Genomic DNA, 17,006 nt, shown 5'->3' on the forward strand with positions numbered 1-17,006 from the left:
AGCTAACTTCTGGTTTTCACAAATATGAAGATTGGTTACTGGATGAAATAAATGTATTATAAAAAGAAAGTAAAGCATTTGCTGAGAATAGAATTTTTAGCAAATGCTTCAACCCTGAGCAGATAGTAAGTTAAGAATGTGTGATGTCCTGTTGCTTGTTTAATATGTATAAATAGATAAGGAATGCTCAAGGTGATATTGTGAGATTGTGAACATATACAAATAGATACATGCCTGAGTCATTGGCTGAGAATCTGAATGAATTGCAGTGAATGTTAGATAAACCATATAAGGAATATGAATCTGAAAATTAATGTGACAAAGATTAAAGCAATTGTATTGAACACAGAAAATGAGATGAATGAAAATGGTGAATAGCTGAGCAAATAAATGAATTAGTAGAACGTGCAAAAAATGGAAAAAATAATTTAGGACTTTTTAATATGGGCAAGTGTTAATAGTATTCTATGGTTTTGCAGTCACGAATAACTGTGCTTTTATAGAAATTAGATTGTATGAAGAGTACAATTGTACTGTAATGAAAATGGGGACTACGAAGTGTGGGTGATAAGACAGACAGAAATTGGATCCAGGTTGATGGGAAATAATAACTTTTGGTACACATATTAGGAGGCATTGATTTGAGTAAGCTTTTATTTGGAATTTGGACAAGAAACGATGGATGGAAGCCAAGGAGAGAAGCAACCTAGAACTAAGGAGAAACTTCCTAATGGTGAGATCAATCAACCAGTGGAACAGCTTGCCTTCAGAAGTCTCTCTTCAAAGAGAGACTTCTTCAAAGAGAGACTGGACAATGATTTTTCTGAAATTGTATAGTGTTTCCTGCTTCAGCAGGGGGTTGGACTAGAAGATCTCCAAGGTCCTTTCCAACTTTATTATTCTATGTTCTATGAATATATGGTCTTAAAAATAATCCAGGACCCCCAAACTGCAGAGAACTCTAAAGATTATAGTTATCAACTTAAATTGCATCAGGTACAGAGAATGAGGTATGTGTACACCAGTTTTAATTTTGTTTCATTTTCTTTTCCATATCATGTCTTTATTTGGCTTAATGTTTGTTACTCCAGGCCCAGGGATTGACAATATCATCTTGCTTTGTATAATATCACTGATCCTCAAAGGAAATACTGTAGAGTGATGGATCTATATGGTTGCTTGACACAATAGGACTTCTACAGTGGATCTTCCAAATAAACATCCCGAACAAGACAGTATAAGAGGCAAGTAAGAACCTGTGTGAAATCAGTAAAATTGGTGGTTTCTTTATGATGAATGCAAGGCAAGTTTTGCTTGTTCCTGAGCTGCATGAAATAAAATTTTCTCATATGATGAATTTTTTCTTCTAGGGTGCCTCTGAATCACTTCTGCCTTCCGATAAGGAGCAGTTGCTGATGTCAAAAATGGCCAGAGATTTTCTAGGAGAGGGTGTGGCATGAACTCACAGACAGTCTTAAGAAGAAACCTCAGACTAAGTGGCTAGGCCAAATTACTGTCAATCGTTTCCTAAAATTTACTAGTTTTCTATTGTAATTCTTCAATATCACAAATAAGACGCAGAATCTAACCTTAAATCAGCAAAAGCTCCACAGTCAAGCACTGTTATATTGTTGGAACTGAAATTTGCTGTGTGTGAATATTAACCAAGCAAATTCTCACAAATCAGAAGCAGATAAAACCTCCAGTATTATACATATGCAGGCCCAGGGAATGACAATATACATTAAAAAAGAGGTATAACAAAGGGATAAACATCACAGAAAAAGAACAACTTTACCCACTTTTTTCCTTTCAGCAAATGATGGATTGGCTGGTTCTTTATCCATCCATCAGTGCCACATTACATTCTCCACAATGTGCTACTGACACCTATATAACAATGTACATATGGCAGCAAGACAGTATTTGACTGCAGGCTGTAGCAACAGTAGAACACTTCTCTAATAGTTAACTTCATAAGTGAAAACCACACTTGTCAATCCTGAAACTCAGCCAGCCTAAAGTATTTTTACATTACAACCATAGATATATAATCAAATATTGCTCTTGATTATCTTATAATAATGCATTTAAGTACAGAAATAACTTAAGCAAAATATAACACTGGCTAAATTACAGGCATCAAGGTCTATTAAGTTGTCTATTTTAACTATTCATTTCTTCTCTTTTGTACTTATAGAATTCTTAGTAGGTATTTTGTGATGCTTCATGAAATTAGTAGATTTTTTTCACATGCATATCAGTCAGGAAATAATAATGGTATAATAAATATCTTCATTTTAGGAATGGCATTAAGACTGATAGATGTTCTTCCAGAAGATGCAGTAACATTACACTAAGTAATTTCTTGGAATTTATTTCTTGGGTTTATTACTGATTAATCTGAAACAGACACAACTTTCAAATTTCATTCCCTTAGGAGTCATAGCTCCTGGACTTGAGACATATTGTATAAATTAGCCCATTTGAACCAACCCCCAAAATTGGTTCAAAAATTATTTTTCTATGATGCACTCAGGGGTGGGCTACTACTGGTTTGCACTGGTTTGAGTGAACCGATATCTAATTTTATGGCCAGTTTGGGGAACCGGCAAATCCACCCCTGGATGGACCCACCCACCCTGCCTCGCCCTTCCCAGGAGTCCCCACATGGCCTGTTTTGGATTGCAGGTAAGTGCAGAGGCTTCGGAGGGTGAAAAACAGGCCTCCCGGAAGTTTAGGCAGGCTGTAAATAGGTCCATTTCTGGCCTCCAGAGAGCCTCTGGAGCCTGGGGAGGCCATTTTCACCCTCCTGGGGGCTCGAGGAATGCCCCCAGAGCCGAGGGAGGGCAAAAAATGGGTCTCCTGGAAGTTCCAGAAGGCAGGAAATGGAAACACGCCCATTTCCAGTCTCTGGAGAGTCTCCGGAGAGCTTCCGGAGCCTGGGGAGACCATTTTTGCCCTCCTGGAGGCTCAAGGAAAACCTCCAGAGTCCAGGGAGGGTGAAAACGCCCCCCCGCCCATTTTAGCTCCCAGGCCAGGGTGGTGCAGGAGGCTGACTAGGCCACGCCCACTATGGCCACACCCACCCAGCAACTGGGCAGATAACTGGTTGCTAAATTTTTTGAAGCTCACCCCTGGATACATTGTTTCATTGGGCTAACCGTCATGATGAGTTTTAGTAGTATATACATAATGTAGAGAGATTCATAATGAAGAAAATAGTCTTCTAGACTATTTAAGGACTGTATAGGAAATGACTAAGACAAGAAGCTTTGGATTAAAATTGGTGCTATATAATATTTACAACACATAGCAAATGATTTGTCTATCATGGTTTCTAACTGGTAAAAGTTGTGGCTTTTCTAGGACAACCTCATATAAAATATGCTATAGTACTTTAGGCAAGATGTTACTAAGTCATGCATTATAACAGCTCTGTTGACTTTTCCCAGGAAGGTGCAGTAGCCAAAGCAGATAAGCACACCTCATAATTCTGGATTCTGAAACCACAAAACTAATATTTCAATGTAAGAGCCCTCGGGAATAGTTGCACTGCTTATCTCTTAATTAAAATGAATGTGAATTCAAGTTACCCCACACCTCCAAGATCAATCTGGAATTTTAAACACTCTCAGTATATTAGTGCAAATAAGCAACAGGGGATGCATGCAAATTTTTCCATAATGAGAAAAAAATAAAAGTAATGTCACTTGTTATACTGCTGAATATTGAAGTTTCTCAGTATGTTTGGGAGAGCTGAAGAACATAGTTTGATCATGCCTTCTGATGTATTTCCTATGATACCCTTTCATCATCAGACTTCTTAAAACTTAATCCTGTGTAAACAAGTACAGTTCCACTGCAATGAATAAATGCTGACTTAACCAATGCTAAAGCTCTCAATCTGTCACTTGCCTTCCTTTCCCACATTCTGTGCGATTGAAGCTTAGCTTGTGAGTCACTGCAGATCTATATCTGTGCCAAGACCTAAGCAAAGCCCTCATTTTCTCTCTCTCTCCTTTCCCATGCCAGTTAACCACAATAAGATCATTAAACCATCTGAAGGGTTCTACAGGACTAGTTTCAGGGATGTAAAAAAACCACATAGGTGTGTCTTTTGTTCGACAATATCCCGCCCCATGATGTCATCACTTTGGGCAGTGTAGTAGCAATTATCTGTCCCACCCATATAATTCTTTAACCCTTTTTTGTTTTTACTTCCCACTGTGCTAGAAATTATTTGGAGCATGTTGCTATCACACAAATTTAGGGCATATTTTCTACTTTGAAAAACCCAGAGATATTCATAATTGTGCAAGCAATGCAGCATTAATTCAGAATAAAAGCAAGGTAGAGTATTGGGACTTAAGGTTAAAAAATAAATGTTTGCCCATAAGAATAACAATAAACAGCTGTAATCACAATGATTTTATTGAAGGAGACTCCGTGTAAGATGTGCCAGCAACCACACAAAGTTTTTCTAAGGTTTAGTATTCTGTGGAAATTATGAAGAAGAAGTATAGAACTCTCACTATTGTTGGCAGAATATACAGAAATAAAGCACTTCTATGCAGCTCTTTTAGTGCCTGTTTATGATCCCCAGAAAATTCCCTTATCTTAGTCAAGCTGATTATAAATATTTAGTAAAATCTTGTTACAGTTTGTTAATAACTCAGACCAAAATGGAAACTCCACAGAGGATTTTCTGATTCTTGTTCCTCGTATAAACATAGTTGTATTGCTTTTTGGTCAGCATCCTAACATTCTTAACAGACAGGAAGCAGCAGGTGAAGCTAGGCAGAATCACATCTGATACCCATACAATTAGCACAGCCCACCCACCAAAGGCTGTGTGCTTTCTCCACTTCTCTTCTCCCTATATACCAATGACTGTGTCTCAAATGATCCATCTGTTAAAATACTGAAGTTTGCAGATGATACAACAGTGATGGTCTCATTCGGGACAACGATGAATCTGCATACCGACAGGAAGTTGTACAACTTGCCTCGTGGTGTAACCAGAACAATCTGGAAGTGAACACACTCAAAACCGTAGAAATGGTGGTAGACTTTAGAAGAAACCTTCCCATACTACCACCTCTTACAATACTAGACAACACAGTATCAACAATAGAGACCTTCAAATTTCTAGGTTCTATCATATCACAAGACCTAAAACCCTAACCTTAACATCAAAAAACATCAAAAAAGCAGAACAAATGTTCTTTCTGCACCAACTCAGAAAGCTCAAGCTGCCCAAAGAGCTGCTGATTCAGTTCTGCAGAGGAATTATTGAGTCTGTCATCTGCACCTCTATAACTGTCTGGTTTGGTTCTGCAACCCAACAAGACAGACACAGACTTCAGAGGATAATTAGGACTGCAGAAAAAACAATTACTACCAACCTGCCTTCAATCGAGGACCTGTATACTACACAAATCAAAAAGAAGGCTGTGAAAATATTTACAGACCCTTCACATCCTGGACATAAACTGTTTCAACTCCTACCCACAAAACAATTCTATAGAGCACTGCACACCAGAACAACTAGACACAAGAACAGTTTTTCCCGAATGCCATCACTCTGCTAAACAAATAATTCCCTCAACACTGTCAAACTATTTACTAAGTCTGCATTACTATTACTGTTAATCTTCTCATCACTCCTTATCGCCCATCCCTTCCCACTTGTGACTGTATGACTGTAACTTTGTCGCTTGTATCATTATTTATATTGACTGTTTCCTAATATGATTTGATTGCTTATTGTATCCTATGACTATTATTAAGTGTGGTACCCTATGATTCTTGACTCTTGACAAATGTATCTTTTCTTTTATGTACATGGAAAGCATTTGCACCAAGACAAATTCCTTGTGTGTCCAATCACACTTGGCCAATAAAGAATTCTATTCTATTCTATCTCTAAAGAATACCCATGCCTTATCTTTTCTTAGTGTTTAAATTACCAGACATACACTAAGGTTAAAACCCATGTGTTAAGTATATATTTTTGTGTTGCTGTTATCAACCCTGCTTTGCAAATACTGAACCATATCATGTCACTGATGTGCAGTTTTGTCACTTTTTTATTGCAGACTTCACCATTCCTACATTTTTACAACTAATTCTTCTCAAGGTCTTAGACAACCACCAATATTTAACCCAAAACTCTTGTTTGTTTCTTATTCTTAAGGCTTGTATATGCAACCCCAAATGTTGGTTTTTTATATATGTTTTCTCCCTGAATAAGTCATCATTTCAGGGTAAATATGGGTGTTATGAATCTATTTATTGGAATTTATTCTCAATATGTTTGAAGTTTAAAAACTATCATGGTAGATAGTCACTAATGCTAGCACATTACATATTAGAGGCCTTTAACATTTGCCAGGAATGCTGGCAATAATTCTTTATGTATTTCTTGGCTTGTGATTGACAGTTGTAGCTTGTATGTCATACTCTCAAATCACTACACCTTTCCTTTCATGGCTAACCCTTTATATAATAAAGGGTACCATATAATTCATCAGTTGCCAACCTTTCCAGCTCTGCAGACCAACAGGGGCAGTGGGGAGGGGGAAAGGATGGTTTTATGCACATACGCACTGCTTGCACAAATGGATCTTTGTGCGCTCACCTGCCACTTGCACAGCCCAATGAACTGTGGCCCTGTACTAAGTCATAGACCAAGGGTTGAGGACTCCCGATGTAGATGTCCAGTTAGATATTGCAATACATCAACCAAACCGTATAACTTTATTTCTTATCAGTGTATTATTTAAATCTTACTGAATTTCCTAGATATCTGGATATCTGAATGAACAGAACAAAGTTTAGAGGATTCATTACAAATGATGTGTAGCATATCTCTAAACAATTGGACAGACAATGAGGGAAGTTGAAACTAACATGAATTTAATTCCGTTGAGATATTAAAAAAATCATGCCTGAGAAAAATCTTTAAAATATAAATCAAACATTATCCATTATTATCCTTACATTCACTTATATAAAATGTGGTTTATATTGTAGTTTAACAAGTTTTAAGAGGTTAGTATATTATTATCACTATATTATTTTAGCTTACAGGAATGGATAACATGTGGCCCTGTCATGGATCCATCTCCTAGACCTATCTCCAGATCTGAGTTCAGAAGAGGAGTGTAAGTTTGAGTCTACAGAGGAAAGCTGAGTAATGGTCAGGATTGGGGCTCAGAGACTGCTAGCCTGATGGAGCAGCCTGAGCTCGGTCAATCAGATAACCACAGCTGAGGTTAAGCAAGATGAGCCACAGCTGCAGAAAATTGGATAGAAGGTTCTGGGCAGGACTGGGAGCAGCTGCTGCCTATTAGCAATGAGGAGGAGGTGGAGTCCAAGGACACACACAGCATAGAGAAGACAGGCGTAATGCCAGATAGCTAGACTACTTATGCGGAAGCAACCACACCTCTCATGAAGGACTGCAACAGCATTGCCTACTTAATCCCAACCTGAAGTCTTGGAGCAACATGTCCATTCTGTGCCTGCTGTACTTGTGCCATGTATCCCAATGGTTTAAATAGTGGACCACTTTCCTGGACTTGTGTGTACCCATTGGACTTGGTTGCCCAGTGACTCTTGCCATGTTGAGCTTGAAATCTGGACCTGCACAATGGGGGTGCTTCTGAGATCTGTTTGAATAAATACCTGTAGAACTCTTACTGTTGGTGCATGTGTGTGGGGGGAGCAGGGCAGCACAAGTCCACAAGGTCAGTGTGTGCAGCAATAATAATGGGAATCACCATTCAATGACATCCGCAATTTCACATATTGTCCATGCTTAGTGCACTGGGAAAAGATTAAAACTTCCATGTCTAGTGCTTAAACCAGTTAATAATATCTCATTATCTAGAGAAAGAATTAAAGCTAAGATATCATGGAAGGAAGTATTCCTCTTTTAAAGCAGGACTTTTTATTTAGTTTGATAATATGAAAAGTTAAAAGAAAAAATGAGTGTGTGTGTAGATGTGAGTGTGAGGTGAGGGTTCCTTCCAATTCAATTATACCATGATTCTAAGATTGACTAATTTGGTAATTTCTACTTTCTGCTTTGTGTCTTCCTATATGTGATGCAAAAATATTCTCACCTTGGATGAACAAAAGTCATTTTGTTACTTTAGCCAAGGAACGTTGGCTTGGTGAGTGAATAGTATATCAACACTAGTAAGTGGGCTTTCTTCTATGGATGGTAAGGTGGGAATAGCGAGTATAGGATTCAGACAGAATCCAAGGAGCTGCAGCTTTGGCAACTCCCCCCTCCCCCACATGGATCCAGGACAACACACCAACCAACTTGGTGCAGCCATCCTGCCATGACCAACTCACCATGGCCAATTTGCCATGAGACAACTTGCTATGGGATAACCCAAGTGGGATAGCTCAATGAAATAAATGTTATCCACCACTGTTTCTTCTACATTATTTCCATTTATGTCAATGGAAATAATGTCAAAGAAGCAGTGGAAAGTAACATTTATTGTACTGAGTTATCCCACAGCAAGTTGGCCATGGCAGGTTGTCCTCAGGGAAATGGCCATGGTGAGATGGCTGCAAGCAAGTTAGTCATGGCAAGTTGTCCCATCTCAGGGGGCCTCCTACACACACACAATGAACTGAGCAAACAAACCTCACTACTAAATTATAGGGCTAAATTACCTTGTAATGCCTTCTAAAAAACAATACCTGTAGTTGTATATGAACTGTGGGGGTGGAGAGTGGTGGGTGGTGGAGGATGAAATAATCTGTTATTAATATCTGTTATATGAAAAAAAGAATATATTTAGTTGTTTGATTTTTATAGATGCCCATTGCAACAAGTGACTCTGAGCAATCTGCATCATCGAACATAAAAACAAATTAAAAACAATTAAAACAATATGAAATAAATAATATGGAACCAAGTACAATTGTAACCATGGATGTTTATAGAGCCAGGAAACAGGGCTCTTAACACACAAAATTTCCAGACACTCTTTCTTACATTCACACACACTGATATTATGATTATCTCCTGGGATTTGCATTGTCACAAAATGCATGCAGCTACAGGTTCCAAACTATGGTGTAGCATCAATCCAATTATCCCCTCTGTCCTTGGTGTGAATCTAGAGCAAATGCAGGGCAGCTGATAGGAACGGTAAACTCTTCATGTCATGCAATAATTTATATTTACATATACATTTATGTTCCTTGTCATGTCTCCACAAGCAACTGGTGTCTGTCAGCCAGTTTGGTAAGAAAAATAATAAATCTTTCCAAAAGTTGCTAACACAGCACTTTCTTGTCACTGTATATCTAAAGTCCTGACATCACTCCCTATCCAAATTTTTGTGCACAATTAATATTTACAATTCTCTCAATCCAGGGCATTCCCTTTTTCTGAGTAATGCTGTGTCACACAAGAAACAGCTTTGGATAATATTTGAATATATCCAAAAGAACTGACAAAGCTGGTTTTAAGCCTTTAGTTTATGGAAAATGAATACCTTCTGGTGAGAAGTAGATCTAGCATACAATCAGAATTAGATTCTTTAAACAACAAGCAGTGGTAAGGAGCTCACACAGGAACTCATTAAATTTGCAGATGACACCATATGGATGGAATTGCCAACCCTTTGGAAGATAGACTCAAGATTCTGAAGGATCTTGACAGACTTGAACATTAGACTCCAACCAATAAGATGCACTTCAGTGTTGAGAGAAGTAAGATCCTATACTTACACAGGAAAAATCAAATGCATAGGTATAGAATAGGACCGTGATGGTGAACTTATGGCACGTGTGCTGGAAGTGGCACGTAAAACCATCTTCGTCGGCACACAAGCTGTTGCCTCAGAGCAGGTCCACTATATATGCCGCCCGCCTGCCAGCTGATCATCGGGTAGCTGTCACACATGGGCAGGGGCAGGAGTGCGCGGGAGATACATGTGCATGCACAGAAAGGCACAGGGTGCGTTGGGGGGGTCATAGTTGCATGCACAGAGATGTGCAGCATGGGGGGCATGCACGCATGTGCAGAGATGCGTGGTGTGCACATGGGGGTCATGCGCGCATGCACAGGGGGTGTGGGGCCCCCACATGCATTGCCTTATGGGTGTTGGTATGTGTCCACACACATACATGCATGCATGTGTCCACACTTTTGGCATGTGAGGATGGAAAGTTTAGCCATCACTGGAGTAGAAGGTACCTGGCTCAACAATACTAACCATGAGAGGGTTCTAGTGTCCTGTGGATCACTACTTAAGTATGAGTCAGCAGTATGCTGCGGTTACCAAAAAACAAATCACAGCTCTAGGCTGCATCAACAGAAGGATAACGTCAAGATCATGTGGAGTGGTGCTCTATACTGAACTAGTAAATTCACATTTGGAATAGTGCATCCATTTCTGATTACCATGATGTAAAAAATATGCCAAGGCCTTAGAAAGAATGCAGAGAAGAACAATAAAGATAATAAGTCTGGAGGCTAAATCATATAATGAACACCTAAAGCAATGATGTATGTTTAGCCTAATGAAAAGAAGGCTCAGGAAACATTATAGCAATTTTCCCATACTTGAGGGCTGACACAGGGAAGAGGACATCAATTTATTTTCCATAGCAACTGACGGTAAGATAAGAAGCAATGGGTGGAAGCTGGTTGAGGGTGGGGGCCCAAGATTCAACCTGGAAAGGAGAAATTTGCTGACAGTGAGAACAATTAATCAAGGGAACAGTTTGCTTTCCAGAGTTTTGAGTGCTCCATCACTGGTTGTTCCAAGAAAAGATTGGACAATGATTTGTCTGAGATAGTATAACAATTCCTGCGCTGAGCAGGGAGTTGAACTAGAAGACTATCCTCCTTCCAGTCCTATGATTCTGTGATGATTCTATGGTAGAAGACAACCAGACAAAATTACAGAAATTGGTAGGCTAATAGTTCCCTCTTCCTAACTGGGATAGCTGAGGTAATACATTGTGTTAAGCCATGATTGGTTTAACCATACTTTAAAACAGATGGGCAATCTGAGGCCCAGAAATCCTAGGATTCAGACACCAAAGTATCTGCAAAAGTTACTGAACAATTAATCTGTGGTATTTAAATTAATCAAAGGGGAAAACATTACAAGCATAGAAAATAAGTTTATTTAATTTTATTGAATAACACTAATTCAAATAAAGCTTATTCCTAGACTCACCCCCTTCTTTATGACGGCCCCATCAATTTTTCTAGAGTGCAGCCTCTTGAATGCTACTCTTCGAAAAGTGCTGTGAAGCAGCATTATTGGATAAACATCAACTAGCTGGATTTGTAGAACATGCTCATCCATACACCATGGTTTGCAAGCCTTATGGTTGGATGCAGAAAACGTGCTAGTCGGCTTCCTGCACCATGGGGTTCCTGCTCCAGAGGTTTTCCTCAAGCCTCCGGGAGAGTGAAAATGGTTTCCCTGGGCTCCAGAGGGTCTCTGGAAGCCAGAAAGGGGCCCATTTCCAGCCTTCCTGAACTTCCAGGTGGCCTGTTTTTCACCCTCTCCAAGCCTCCGTGCAGGCCCTGCACTTACCTGCATCCAAAGCAGGCCATGTGGGGATTCCTGGGAGGAGCGTGGCCAGCCAGGAATGGGATTTGGGGGTTCTCTGAACTGCACAGAATCTTAGCTAGGGGCTGTCCCGAACCCCTGTGAACCCCCAGCAGCCCACCCCTGGATGCAATGTGTAATCTGTCTTCTTCATGCCATTGTTTAAACTTTTCTTAATAGAATCAACAGTAGGAACATCCCTGATTTAGTGCAGGTGAAGTCCACGACCTTTAGAGAACAGATGATATATTTTTGAAACATTTTGACATGGCTAAGAGTGAGAAAGTTCTATTTAAAAAAAATAAAACTCTAGCAAGTGGCAAAGTGGCAACCTCTGTAATCTGGGTGCAAACAGATTTAGGTGTCATTAACAGTCATAGAAAAATACTAATGGGAAATGACAGCAGCCCAGCATTTAGTTTGGGAGACAGCTCACTTAGATTAGATTGCCAGAAGCATCCTGGCTGGGACAGAAGAAAAGGTGGGGTAGAAAGGTTTTGCTGTTAATTAGTGCTTTACTACCATGTAGCCATTTTGTGACTATAGAAATCTCCCCACAACACCACAGAATTTCATGAAAAAGCTTAGGATTTATCTTTAACTTCAGAATATGGAAGTATGCTGCTGTAGACATTTAGTTAAACATTTGTCAGAATATTAGTGAAGGCTGAACAAATTAATTCTGATAAATCAGAACTAGTTTGATTTATTCTATTATTAGGGTAATGGGTAATGATAGAAGAAAATTATGCAGAGATTTCTTGAAAAACATTCTTCTGATGAAAGACCCAGTATTTGTTTCTCATTTTCTCATTGACTTCACAAACATATATTTTTGAGTTACATTGGATTTTAATAAATATTGGATCCTGTTCATATTAAAATAAATTTTTAAACAAAATATTATATTCCCAAAGTGTTTTATTTATCTATTTATTTCAAAGCAGAAGTAAGAAACAGTCCAAATGAAAAATTAAGAGACTTTCAGTACTTTATTGACTTTAGATGTTCCAATGAAGCAAATACACATATAGTACAGGAAAAACAACAATAGAAGTATGGGATTCTTGCACATATATTTTACAGCAAAGTATAGATGTTAGAAAAAGGGATGCAAATATTACAACTAAAAATAATGCTAGCAAAAATTTTGCTTGTGTACACAAGTCTTCTTAAATGGACATTCAATAGATAATTTTATTGGCTTTTTATGAGGCTTAAAACAAAGCAAGCTCTGTTGAGAAAAATAGATGCTTTTTCTATGTTGGAACTATAACAAGTAGTATTTATTTACAATTAGTCAAATCCTATGCCATTACTGTTTCTTACATTTAGCTTTTATGTAGCAAGGGCAAAGGTTATGCTTGATCCGTCTCCATAAACTATTTTGCCTAATCACAAATTACATATACAGAAGATTTATGTTTTTAACTACATACAGAAGTGGGAAAAAGACTCAGTGTATGAACAAAACAAAGCTTTTGATATAATTGTTTACGTGTATCAAGCCCATTCCTTATACTCTTCAATTTTTTTTCACTATAAGTTACAGGATGAATTAAGCCATAATGGAAGGTTGTCCTAAATATTGCAGTATGGTGATGTAAGAAGTCTTATAATATGAATTTAACAATTGTAAAATTTGTTCTAGAAGTAGCAATGCTAATTTTATCATTTGACTAAAAGAATCAAATTCTGCTATTAATTTAAAGTGTTGTAAATCAATTTTAGATCCAAATATTATTCTTAACGCTGTTAGGGTTTGTAAATAATGTTATTTAGAAGCTTATTGGCCAATCTCATATGTGGATATCTAATTGTATGTTCATATGTAAGAAAATGCCTGCAGGCCTATTATTAGTTTATTGGCATGAAGTGCTGTCATTCCTTACTAAAACCAGCATTGCCACAAAACTGCTCCTCACTGTGCTTTGAGACCTTCAGCACCACCATTTCAATTTCTCAGGATGTGCTAAAACAACATTATGTATGATATTTGGGTAGTTCTTATTTCAAGTGCTGTTCTTGTAGTCATATTCACTCCATGATCTCTAAGGAACAGTTTTGTTCTGGGCATCTAAATTTGGTTGTTGTTTGTATCAATGTAACTAATTACTGTTGATTGATCTCATTAAAACTGAATACAGTCAACACAGATATCTGCTGTCAAAAGAATTTTATTGGTTATTTTAAACCAACATGTACATTTTCCCATCCTTCACCTTAGCAGTTCCAAGACACCATTATTTCTCCATTTTTATACCTATCTCAGGCTCCTTCCTCTCAGCTTGGTGGCCTTCTCCTCACCTGATCTTCCTTCTCAAACTTAATCACTGTGTGTTTTCTCCAATTCCCAATTTCATGTTTGTTCCAGCTTCTCTATTCAAAACACATTTCCTTAGATTTTTTTTTTTAAATGGACAATGTTCACTTTTCTAATAATTCCTCTGCTCATCCTGTATTGTTCAGGAGAACTCCTTTTTCCTCCAAAGAGGCTTTTCTAGAAGTGACTTAGCAAAAAGTGCCCTGAATATATTTAACTTATTTTCCTGAGTTGAAGTTCACTGAATTCCAATATCCTTTTCAGTTTTTTTAAAGTTGCTTTGATGAGGAAAATTGTTATATGCTGAACTGTGGAAAATCCCAAGAAATAAAAGAAAGCAGCATACAGGCAAACCACAGAATCTGCTATCTTAAAACCCAGTGTTTATGACTGTGAGTTCAATAGTTTTGAAAAGGAATTAAATCAGTTCATGGATATAACATATAAAAAGCTATGAACAACCGTTATAAAGGTTATGTTATTTTAAGTATCACAGTACTTTTATATATCAACTGTTGAAGAACATTTATGAAATGACAATCTTGGGTTCGTGGATAGGACTCTATTAATATTCTCACATTCATTTATGAATAAAGATTTTTAACAACAAGGCATAGAACAATAACATCATATCACTGGATTATGTAATTATCTCTTTATCTCTTATGGAATGTCTTCATGAGAACGAAAGACTGAAATATTATTTGGAAAACATCAGACATTCCTCATGTTTATTATTAAAAATTCCTCATGGATTATTAAAAATTAAAAGAAATGCAACCATTTTCCTTCCATATCCACTGTTCATTTGTCAAGATGAACTAATGGAAATATTGCAGCATAATAAAATCTTGTCCATTTTTCTAATAATCTGTTAAAACATAATTTCATTTGGCTTCCATTTAAGACACTAAAAGTATAAGATTACCTCTCTTATCTTCTTTCTGAGTTTATAATCTAAGCAGGTATATTCAGCTGGTAATTTTTTTTTTAAAGCAATGATACACTTTTATGAGACAGGTATCACCTGAGAGTCATACAGAAGTCTGTAGTTATGGATAAATGTAGTAAGGTATTATCTTGAGAATTCCAGATTTCCCCCCCCCCAAAAAAAAAAACTGTAGAAGGAACTCTGTTCATATATAGTACAAAAACAAAGATTAAGAACCTTTTCAGGAAAAACCTCTCTTATGTGAATTTGCTTCTTGACATCTAAATGATCTATAGGGGGAAAAGCCCAGCAATAATCAGGAAATATGAAAGCAAAGCAGAGAAATGAATCAATGCAGAAGGGAACCCATGAAAACAAAATTTGGACAGACTTCCTCTATGTGGTATTCTCTAATTTGGGGATTATATTTCTCGGAATTATGGAGGTTGTAATGACAATATAGTGGAGGGTTCCCTTATTGAGGCATTGAGGGAATGGAAATTCAGCAATAAAAAGGAATAATATATCACCAAATATATGTATAATGGCTATTGAAAATGAAATAAACATGTTAGATGTTACTAATTTTACAGAAATTAGTTGAAATGGTAGTGAATAAAAATGCAATCTGATGTTCACCAGTAAGAATATGCTGCCAGACCTATGGCTGTACAAAAATGACTGTAGGATGTCATTCTATAGGCATTTATATTGCAGTAAACCCCACTGAACTGTATGGAAAATATTCCCAAATAGCCCAAGGGATCCCATCATTCAAAGCAGCTTTATTGATCTTGGATGGTGACAATGGTCATCCAGCAATATTTAGAGATCCAAAATTAGGAGTGGTCTGTCTACCCAAATGATATCTAAAAATGTACACAAAGAAAAAATAATCATGCTTTGTTAAATAATTAAGCTGCAGTTAGGCACTATTTCCCTAGTATTTCCTAATATATTGACCTGATATTGGTTAGGGGAGTAGATTTCTCAGTTGTTATGTATGTCATTCAAAATGATAAATCCCAATTTTTGGTAAATTGGCTTATACATAACGTTAACAACCAGCATTCCAATTTAACAAAAGAGAAAAATATATTTAAAATATTCATTAAAACATTTTAAGGTACTTATATCAGACAATACAATTTTCATCCCAAATTTTACAACTTAGTTGAACTTTCAAAATACTCTAAGTCTTTTAACATCCTAATTCCTTGAGGATTGAAGACTCCAGACACTAACCAGTTACATGCTCTGAAAAAAAAGGAAAATATTTTCAAATATAATCATTTCAAAGTTCCCCCATTTCCAAACTGATTGTTTTGAGATCTATTATCTCCTACTTTTTAATGCATACTAGAACACCTGAGAGGTGAGCAGCAGGTAAGGATCAATAGAACAATTTCTATTTTATCCTCTAGCTCTTGTCTCAGACATTGGGGCTGTAAATAAACACGGCTTATTTTTTGCAATGAAGAATGCTATTTTTCTCACTGGGCAGTGGACAACATCTTGATTGGGTAGGATTTTTGGCTATTTTTTCCTTCTTTTGATATTGGGGTAGACGGGAAATTATTTAAACATTTTAATAGAGAGGATGATTACTGGAGGCTTGAATCACATTTTCTCTTCATTTTCCATCGCAGGAAATTTCTGTATAATTTTGGGGGTGCTACTGGCTAAAAGAAAATTGGAACTCATCCAGTTTGGGGCCTTCTCTGGCAGTTACTGCCCTTGCACTAGAATCAAGCTGCTCATGCCAAATTATCTATAGCTAATTGTCTAGTTATTCTCCTCCTTTTATGCTTCCAATCAGCTTCCTACCTCTATTTCTAAGAATAGGTTTGTATTCAATACCAATCTTCTATATAATCAATTCATTTATGTTTTCTGGGCAGATCAAACCCTGGATTGTTAAGATGTGCTACGTGCAATTTTACAATCTTTGACACAATATGCTAGTAATGGCGTTTTGTTATCCATCTCCTGTTTGAAACTGAGCTTTGTATAGAGTTGCTTCTTATGATATGTTTTGTAGTTAGATGTTGGAATTATGAAAACTCTGCCAATAGAAATTGGGGTAGTTTTAGTCTGCTAACAAGCCTGTATCCTATTCTGCTTGTTCCTTATAGTTTGAGAAAAT

At 37.3% G+C, this 17,006-nt stretch overlaps 1 protein-coding gene across 1 annotated transcript in view; it reads right to left on the reverse strand.

Moving 5' to 3' along the window:
* Positions 1-12,579: 12,579 nt before the first annotated feature.
* Positions 12,580-17,006, reverse strand: part of PKP1 (plakophilin 1) — a 46,135-nt gene continuing 41,708 nt past the window's right edge. The window contains exon 14 of the mRNA XM_026712955.2: positions 12,580-16,117. The gene's annotated coding sequence lies outside the window, so the exon portion shown is untranslated. The remainder of the gene's footprint in view (positions 16,118-17,006) is intronic.

This window comes from Pseudonaja textilis, chromosome 3 (assembly GCF_049901715.1).
Source record: "Pseudonaja textilis isolate UNSWEBS1 chromosome 3, rPseTex1.2, whole genome shotgun sequence".
In the NCBI taxonomy this organism is placed as follows: Eukaryota; Metazoa; Chordata; class Lepidosauria; order Squamata; family Elapidae; genus Pseudonaja; species Pseudonaja textilis.